Source organism: Oncorhynchus keta, chromosome 16 (genome assembly GCF_023373465.1).
Source record: "Oncorhynchus keta strain PuntledgeMale-10-30-2019 chromosome 16, Oket_V2, whole genome shotgun sequence".
NCBI lineage: Eukaryota > Metazoa > Chordata > Actinopteri > Salmoniformes > Salmonidae > Oncorhynchus > Oncorhynchus keta.
In genome coordinates, this window is record NC_068436.1 from 185,893 (window position 1) to 196,574 (window position 10,682).

The window sequence follows — 10,682 nt, forward strand, 5'->3', positions numbered from 1 at the left end:
CCCAAATGTGGACAAAGCCAGCATACTACTGCATCTGATGCACATACAGTGGGTTCCATAACTATTGGCACACTTGATAAAGATGAGCAAAAAATACTTTATAAAATAAATAATACAAATAATCAGCTATATTGTATGCAAAAAAAGGGGACATTATATTATTTTATACTAATACAATTGCTCAGAGGAAGATATGTTGTTTAGCAAGTAAAAAAGTAAAAAATATAGGAGTAAACATTATTGGCACCCCTGTTTTTTTCAATATTCTAGCACCCTGCCCTTGTGAGGATGACACAGTTTTTCTAAAATGTTTTATGAGATTGGAAAACACATTCCTGCATTCAGAATTTTCCAGATCCTTGATATCCTTCATCTGTGCTTATGGAGTGCCCTCTTCAATTCAAACTACACGTTTTCAATAGGGTTCAAGTCCATTGACTGAGACGGCGATTGCAACATGTTGATTTTGTGGTTAATTAACCATTTATTTGTGGATTTTGATTAATACTTGAGGTTATTGTCTTGCTGGAAGATGCACTTGCGGCCAAGTGACAGCCTCCAAGCAGAGGCTAAAATGTCCTGGTAGTCAGTGCCAGATTACCGAATGGGCATGCAGAGCACGTGCCCTGGGAAGGTTAGGGCCACAAATTCTCTGAACTAACTGGTGAGAGCTATTGTTGCCTGAACTAAAAACGTGAAATTAAAATGTTTTTAGTTTTTTTGTTGGGCCCCCTTGGAGTTCGGGGCACCCTGGGAGATCGGAGCCCCCTGGGAGGTTGGCTCTGAACTAACTTTTGAGAGTTATTGTTTCCTGAAATAAAAACACTTGAAATGAAAGCGTTATTTTTATTGTGGGATAAGCTAACATCAAATCAAACAGTATTTGTCACATGCGCCGAATACTGTCCTGGTAGCAGGGACAACATTTTCAGAAAATGTCGACAGAAACAAACATCATCCTCGGTTCTTGAATCTAAATCAACCTGACCCCAAAAGAGAGAAGGCGAGAAAAAGACTGCTCATGACCAATCCAGAAACTGGATAAACATTGGAATTAACATTGAAAGGTGGCGAGCATTGAAAGGTTGGAAGAGTGATGACAAAATGGCCACTGTTCTCAAGGATTGGTAAGTAAGTTTTGGATTGTGTTTTTAGTTACTAACCTTAGTGTGTTCAATGTTAAAGCTAGCTAACACGGCTTCTTAGCTAGCTAACACTTAGCAAGATAAGATTGTCTGTATTCACACTGCTTTGTACTCAAAGGAATCTAACGATAGCTACATCATGTAGCTACACTACATAACCGCCACAAGAGACCCAATGTCTTTATTTTAACTACCTAACGTTACCTAGATAGGTAGCTAGCTAAAGCTAGATATGCAGATTGTTAACACAATCATGTTTGGCTTGTAGATTACAACTTTAGCTAGCTAGGTGGTCAACAGCATTTTCGGCCCAGTACCCCCAAAAAAAAAAAAATGCATCTAGCTATACACTTTAGTACAGTAACATCACACAAACATGTATTTCTCAGGGAGAAACTGATGGAGAAATGTTGGTAGACTATGGATAAAAACATGTATGGCCCATAGTCTTTTTTTCCCATCTGTCTCACACACAGGGCAGCAGTGCTCCTTTTCCTCACACAGGCCAGCCACCCTTCAACCGCCCTTCTCCCCCGACAGGTGACACTACAACTGCAAGTCAGAAGCAAAACGCTTTTCAGCTTCAAGCCAGTGGAATGCCGACTCCCTCTCGCCATTTATTTGTATATATTTATTGATTTTATTGTTTAAAGGTCGACTTTGGGGAAAACCTAAAGAAAACAGCTTTTCTTCCCCTTTCCCTTTAAACTGTATAATTGATCAATGCACCAACATACCAGTTCATTTAAAGGGAAACTTCACTGCTAGATACTATTTGGGGTGTTTTTCCAGTCTCCCTACATAATTATGAGTGATGAGAGCATAGCCGCAGGAAGTAGGGGTGTAGGACTGAAGCACCCCTTTTACAATTAGTGTGTCCTTTGTGTTTCACAGATTGCACCATCACGCAATCACGGGAGTAGATATGGTTATCCTTGTTCAATAGGGCCTTTGGACTGGTCTCAACAATGTTCATAGCTGCCAGGATATTGTAGAATATCTAGGTTGATGGAAGCCATACTTCCTTGTTCCCACACTCGAAGGCAGGATTTTCAAAACTAGGGCAGTACTAGTTTACAGGTTCATGGGAGCTATGTTACAGTGCACTGTCTATCCAAGACTGCTAAATAATAAGCTACAATGACTGCTTCTGATGATTCCTTTTGCTGATTATCCCGCACACCTGTCACCATCGTCTCGCACACCTGCGCCTCATGACACTCACCTGGACTCCATCACCTCCTTGATTATCTTCCCTATATCTGTCACGACCCTTGGTTCTTTCCTCAGGTGTTATTGACTCTGTTTTCATGTCGGTGCATTGTTTGTGTTTCGTGTTCATTGTTTCTTTTATTTATTAAAACACTCACTCCCTGAACTTGCTTCCGGACTCTCAGCGCACTCTGTACGGAATAACACCTCACCTAACAGAAGCATCAGGGAGTGTTTTATTATTTTATTTTTTTGTGTCTCTACTGCACCTGCTGTCTCTAACTCTGAATGATTGGCTATGAAAAGCCAACTGAAATTTACTCCTGAGGTTGCTGACCTGTTGCACCCTCTACAACCACTGTGACACTTATTATTTGACCCTGATTACCCTCATTACTTCTGGGTTGGAGCGAGCGGTCGCATCCGCACTTCGGTCCGCATGTAGTATAACTTTTCATTACATTTCATTATAATAATAATAATAATAATATATGCCATTTAGCTGACGCTTTTATCCAAAGCGACTTACAGTCATGTGTGCATATATTCTACTTATGGGTGGTCCCGGGAATCGAACCCACTACCCTGGCGTTACAAGCGCCATGCTCTACCAACTGAGCCACAGAAGGACCAGTACAACGGTTTGATTTGTCTAATCTTAGCAATTTCTTCTTAGCTAGCTACATAGCCGTCTTTGTATCTAAGATAATTGCGTAATTATCGTAGTTCGTCGTCCTAACGTAGTCTACACTGCTATCTGCCTAGCAGCTAGCCAGCTAGCAAACGTCCACCGTCTACCGAATAGCAGCACTGTAGAAACTATTACACTCAACTGAACGACTTGATTAGTGTAGTGTTAGCTAGCTACATAGTTGTCTTTGCTGTCTTCGTATCCAAGATAATTGTGTAGTTTAGAGCGTGTAGTCTTAGAGTGATTATCTTAATTTACCGAGGTTAGCTAGCCAGCTATTTGTCGTCCTTAACGTAGGAGACACTGCTAGCTAGCCAACAGCTAGCCAACGTCTACCGAATAGAACTTCCGCACTCAACAACCCGGTCGCATTCCGCTTCGCTCCACAGGTAGTATCACATTTTCATTTCATTTCATTACAGCACAACGGTTTGATTTGTTTGATCGTAGCTAGCTACATAGCTAGCTACATAGCCGTCTTTGTATCAAAGATAATTGTGTAGTCTAGAGCGATTTTCTAGGTTAGCTAGCCAGCTATTGTCGTTCTTTTAACGCAACGTAAAGTAATCAACACTGCTAGCTAGCCAGCTAGCCCCCGAATAGCAGCACTGTAGAAACTATTACACTCAACGGAACGACTTGATTAGTGTAGTGTCAACAACGCAGCCACTGCCAGCTAGCCTACAAAGTCAACAACGCAGCCACTGCCAGCTAGCCTACTTCAGCAGTACTGTATCATTTTAATCATTTTAGTCAATAAGATTCTTGCTACGTAAGCTTACCTTTCTGAACATTCGAGACGTGTAGTCCACTTGTCATTCCAATCTCCTTGCATTAGCGTAGCCTCTTCTGTAGCCTGTCAACTATGTGTCTGTCTATCCCTGTTCTCTCCTCTCTGCACAGACCATACAAACGCTCCACACCGCGTGGCCGCGGCCACCTAATCTGGTGGTCCCAGCGCGCACGACCCACGTGGAGTTCCAGGTCTCCGGTAGCCTCTGGAACTGCCGATCTGCGGCCAACAAGGCAGAGTTCATCTCAGCCTATGCCTCCCTCCAGTCCCTCGACTTCTTGGCACTGACGGAAACATGGATCACCACAGATAACACTGCTACTCCTACTGCTCTCTCTTCGTCCGCCCACGTGTTCTCGCACACCCCGAGAGCTTCTGGTCAGCGGGGTGGTGGCACCGGGATCCTCATCTCTCCCAAGTGGTCATTCTCTCTTTCTCCCCTTACCCATCTGTCTATCGCCTCCTTTGAATTCCATGCTGTCACAGTTACCAGCCCTTTCAAGCTTAACATCCTTATCATTTATCGCCCTCCAGGTCCCCTCGGAGAGTTCATCAATGAGCTTGATGCCTTGATAAGCTCCTTTCCTGAGGACGGCTCACCTCTCACAGTTCTGAGCGACTTTAACCTCCCCACGTCTACCTTTGACTCATTCCTCTCTGCCTCCTTCTTTCCACTCCTCTCCTCTTTTGACCTCACCCTCTCACCTTCCCCCCCTACTCACAAGGCAGGCAATACGCTCGACCTCATCTTTACTAGATGCTGTTCTTCCACTAACCTCATTGCAACTCCCCTCCAAGTCTCCGACCACTACCTTGTATCCTTTTCCCTCTCGCTCTCATCCAACACTTCCCACACTGCCCCTACTCGGATGGTATCGCGCCGTCCCAACCTTCGCTCTCTCTCCCCCGCTACTCTCTCCTCTTCCATCCTAACATCTCTTCCCTCTGCTCAAACCTTCTCCAACCTATCTCCCGATTCTGCCTCCTCAACCCTCCTCTTTCTGCATCCTTTGACTCTCTACGTCCCCTATCCTCCAGGCCGGCTCGGTCCTCCCCTCCCGCTCCGTGGCTCGACGACTCATTGCGAGCTCACAGAACAGGGCTCCGGGCAGCTGAGCGGAAATGGAGGAAAACTCGCCTCCCTGCGGACCTGGCATCCTTTCACTCCCTCCTCTCTACATTTTCCTCCTCTGTCTCTGCTGCTAAAGCCACTTTCTACCACTCTAAATTCCAAGCATCTGCCTCTAACCCTAGGAAGCTCTTTGCCACCTTCTCCTCCCTCCTGAATCCTCCTCCCCCTTCCCCCTCTCCTCCCTCTCTGCAGATGACTTCGTCAACCATTTTGAAAAGAAGGTCGACGACATCCGATCCTCGTTTGCTAAGTCAAACGACACCGCTGGTTCTGCTCACACTGCCCTACCCTGTGCTCTGACCTCTTTCTCCCCTCTCTCTCCAGATGAAATCTCGCGTCTTGTGACGGCCGGCCGGCCAACAACCTGCCCGCTTGACCCTATCCCCTCTCTTCTCCAGACCATTTCCGGAGACCTTCTCCCTTACCTCACCTCGCTCATCAACTCATCCCTGACCGCTGGCTACGTCCCTTCCGTCTTCAAGAGAGCGAGAGTTGCACCCCTTCTGAAAAAACCTACACTCGATCCCTCCGATGTCAACAACTACAGACCAGTATCCCTTCTTTCTTTTCTCTCAAACTCTTGAAAGTGCCGTCCTTGGCCAGCTCTCCCGCTATCTCTCTCAGAATGACCTTCTTGATCCAAATCAGTCAGGTTTCAAGACTAGTCATTCAACTGAGACTGCTCTTCTCTGTATCACGGAGGCGCTCCACACTGCTAAAGCTAACTCTCTCTCCTCTGCTCTCATCCTTCTAGACCTATCGGCTGCCTTCGATACTGTGAACCATCAGATCCTCCTCTCCACCCTCTCCGAGTTGGGCATCTCCGGCGCGGCCCACGCTTGGATTGCGTCCTACCTGACAGGTCGCTCCTACCAGGTGGCGTGGCGAGAATCTGTCTCCTCACCACGCGCTCTCACCACTGGTGTCCCCCAGGGCTCTGTTCTAGGCCCTCTCCTATTCTCGCTATACACCAAGTCACTTGGCTCTGTCATAACCTCACATGGTCTCTCCTATCATTGCTATGCAGACGACACACAATTAATCTTCTCCTTTCCCCCTTCTGATGACCAGGTGGCGAATCGCATCTCTGCATGTCTGGCAGACATATCAGTGTGGATGACGGATCACCACCTCAAGCTGAACCTCGGCAAGACGGAGCTGCTCTTCCTCCCGGGGAAGGACTGCCCGTTCCATGATCTCGCCATCACGGTTGACAACTCCATTGTGTCCTCCTCCCAGAGCACTAAGAACCTTGGCGTGATCCTGGACAACACCCTGTCGTTCTCAACTAACATCAAGGCGGTGGCCCGTTCCTGTAGGTTCATGCTCTACAACATCCGCAGAGTACGACCCTGCCTCACACAGGAAGCGGCGCAGGTCCTAATCCAGGCACTTGTCATCTCCCGTCTGGATTACTGCAACTCGCTGTTGGCTGGGCTCCCTGCCTGTGCCATTAAACCCCTACAACTCATCCAGAACGCTGCAGCCCGTCTGGTGTTCAACCTTCCCAAGTTCTCTCACGTCACCCCGCTCCTCCGCTCTCTCCACTGGCTTCCAGTTGAAGCTCGCATCCGCTACAAGACCATGGTGCTTGCCTACGGAGCTGTGAGGGGAACGGCACCTCAGTACCTCCAGGCTCTGATCAGGCCCTACACCCAAACAAGGGCACTGCGTTCATCCACCTCTGGCCTGCTCGCCTCCCTACCACTGAGGAAGTACAGTTCCCGCTCAGCCCAGTCAAAACTGTTCGCTGCTCTGGCCCCCCAATGGTGGAACAAACTCCCTCACGACGCCAGGACAGCGGAGTCAATCACCACCTTCCGGAGACACCTGAAACCCCACCTCTTTAAGGAATACCTAGGATAGGATAAAGTAATCCTTCTCACCCCCCCCCCTTAAAAGATTTAGATGCACTATTGTAAAGTGGCTGTTCCACTGGATGTCATAAGGTGAATGCACCAATTTGTAAGTCGCTCTGGATAAGAGCGTCTGCTAAATGACTTAAATGTAATGTAAATGTAATGGTTATCTATGAACGTTTGAACACCTTGGCCATGTACTGTTATAATCTCCACCCGGCACAGCCAGAAGAGGACTAGCCACCCCTCAGAGCCTGGTTCTTCTCCAGGTTTCTTCCTAGGTTCCTGCCTTTCTAGGGAGTTTTTCCTAGCCACCATGCTTCTACATCTGCATTGCTTGCTGATTGGGGTTTTAGGCTGGGTTTCTGTATAGCCCTTTGACATCGGCTGATGTAAAAACGGCTTTAAAAATACATTTGATTTGGGTTTATACCCATTTTTTTTCTTTAACCTAAAAATGAGCTTTTTCAAAATATAACTTCACAGACATATGAAGAACCATCAGGAAGCTAGGCACATTAGGAGCACCCTATCAACCAACAGAGGAGACAGCAGGGAGATTACTACCACCTGGTTGCTGAACTTTGTCTAGATGGAGCACGCCATCACCAGTACTTTAGAATGAGCCAAGAGCAAATTAACAATATTCTGTCTACAATTGGGCCAGAGCTCAGAATGCAGATTACAAGGTACAAGGCAGCTACTGAGCCACAGAAAAGTCTTTTTTTTTAGGTAAGTAAATTGTCCGTGTCTGTATATGAACCTGTTTTTCTTCTTTTCTTGTTGGGTTAAAGTTATTTTGTGAGGTGTTCGGATCTTTCATTGAAGGAGTATGTTGTTCCTTCATAGCGTAAAGCTGTTGGTACTTGTCGATTTCCCTCAGGATCTCCTTAGTGTCCAGATTGGCTCTTTACTCCAGCCAGTTTTTTTACGAAAAGATAACAATGAGTCTTTCCCACGATGACAGGTGGCTATAGTACAACCAGTTAGCACTCGAGGAATACACGCAAAAAAAGGAAACTTCCAATCCCAGCCGTAAAGGCTAACCTTGTGGAATCCTTAGAAACACAACTTTAGTTCGGATTAAAATCAATTTAATGAAAATGTTTTGATGTTAACAACAACCCGACAGTACAGAGTCCTGTTGCGCACTCTGATGACGTCTCTGTGACGTATCACTGTATTAAAACAATATTAACTTATTCAATATATACTTACCATCTATACTTGGTATAAATACTTAGTATCTATATGATCTTTGTCACATTCTGACCTTTATTTCCTTTGTTTTGTATTTATTTAGTATGGTCAGGGCGTGAGTTGGGGTGGGCAGTCTGTTTGTTTTCTATGATTTGGGGATTTGTATGTTTCGGCCTAGTGTGGTTCTCAATTAGAGACAGGTGTCATTAGTTGTCTCTGATTGAGAATCATACTTAGGTAGCCTGGGTTTCACTGTGTGTTTGTGGGTGATTGTTCCTGTCTCTGTGTTTTGCACCAGATAGGACTGTTTTAGGTTTTCTCACATTTGTTGTTTTTGTTAGTTATCTCATGTGTAGTGTCTGTATAAATTAAAGAACATGAACAACCACGCTGCATTTTGGTCCGCCTCTACTTCACCTAAAGAAAACCGTTACAATGTTCAATCTTCAACACTCAAAGTTTTTGCATCACTCTTTTACTTTACGTTACAAATTGAAATAGAAAAACAACATTCATGGGTGCCTGACTGTCTGAAATTGGGGGTGCAAAAAACAATGAATGAATTAAACATTTAAAAATATTTGTTTGTTTTTAATAACTATTTCCTGCAATTCTACACTGTTTCTTCACAGGGGGAATCCATATTTTATGAACAGAAGACAAAAGTTTTTCTTAGCTACTGCCACAATAAATTATATTGAACTCAAGTACTTGAATGAAAAAAATGTGATATTTTTAGAACACAAGACCTTAAGAAAATATGTCCACATTTATCTAGGCCTGTATGCCAACAGTTCGCAATAATGTCTCATTTATGATAACCATTACAGGTAACAATTCTTAACTGCTAAATTGCCCCATATATATTCAGTCAGTATAAATGGCAGTAGCAGATCGCAAAGTAGCCTGTGGAAAATGGAAAATAGACTGGACGCAATTATTCGAAAACTGCAGCTCGTTGGTGGAACAAGTATTTCCATACTTTAATAATTTAGAATGTTATAAAACGGTCTTAATTTGGCAAGGAATGTAGCTTGTGTATCCCACCAGTTAGATATGTTTTTATTTGTGACTCGTTTCAGGAAACTAGGCATATGTCACAGGAGAGACATTTTAACATAACATTTTTTGGGGGGGCAGAAATGCCTTCTGGAATATGTGTTCTTTCATGTGCCTTAATAACAAACTTGTATTGTATCCGTGAATACAATTCTTAAATGATGTGCCCATCTGGTTTAGTCACAGAAAAAGTCAGGAACCTTCCCGATAGCCATGATCTACAAACAAAACTGAGTTAAATGGTTCCAGTCTGCAGTGGAGCATTCATCCATGTAAGAGTCTAGCTACATTTTCAGATATTATGCGTTTCAAATTCATTTTTATTGCAAGTTAAAGCATACTGTTCGGTAGCTAGCGATGATTTGTGTGGTAATATTATTCAAATCCAAAATACATTTGCATTGATAGTTATAGCCTATTGTTAGCTAGGTAACATTAGACCTAGTTGTTAGCTTTAGCGACCTGCAGATTCATACTACAGCTATGACAATGTTTTATTGGTAGCTAATTTTCCCCCCAACATTGCACCCCCTAACTTCGGACACTCTCTAGTGGTTAGAGGATAAAATCACCTCGAGCTCAACATTTAAATGGCCTGGAAAATAACAGTATGTTTGCGACTAAAGACACCCTTCTAGCTATCTGACTACCAATTTTTATTGCCGTTTATGTAAGTTAAGTTAGGCTTTGAGAGTTTTCAAAAAAGTAATATATATACACATTTTATATTGTAAAATTCTAAAAGTTGACAGGCAAGTCATTTTGTTTTACTGGAAGGTTAGCCAACTAGTCAACTATCTAGTAAACACTTCGGATACGAGGTTGGTGTCTCTTTTTTGAACAGAATTAAACGGATATACCTTGTAATTTAAAAAATAGTAAGGTGGCCAATAACTGGGACCGTATGCCGATAATACGGGACATATTTATTTTGCAAAACCGCTTATCAAAAAGTTGATAGTAGTAGTATTTCCTATTAATTGCTAACCCATTAGCTAACATTTTTACGACACCAATAATCACAAAACATTGATGGCTTGATCACAAGATAACACTGTTGGAGGTAATATATTTTTTAAACACTGTTGAATATGCCAATAATACGGGGAGCTACACTAGTAGTATGACTTGGGATTATCCCGGTCCATTGTTCAGCTAGCTAGCTGCTGTACATGTTTAAACAAAATACTCAACTTTGCCAGATGATTACATTATCCATCAAGTTAGCCAGGTGTTTCTGGGGATGATTACAGCCATCAATTGTATTTCACGCTCTCAAATAGCTTCACCGCATTTTCCTTGGCCAGCTCTCCTTTTTCCTTTGCAGTATCATCATCTCAGAATGACCTTCTTGATCCAAATCAGCCCTTGACACAGCCAGGTTTCAAGACTAGTCATTCAACTGAGACTGCTCTTCTCTTTGTATCACGGAGATCCCATCCGCGCTCCGCACCGCTAAAGCTAATCCTCCTTGTGTTTCTCCTCTCTCCTCTGCTCTCATCCTTCTAGACCTATCGGCTGCCTTCGATACTGTGAACCATCAGATTCCTCCTCTCCATCCCTCTCCAGATTTGCTACTAACCATAATATC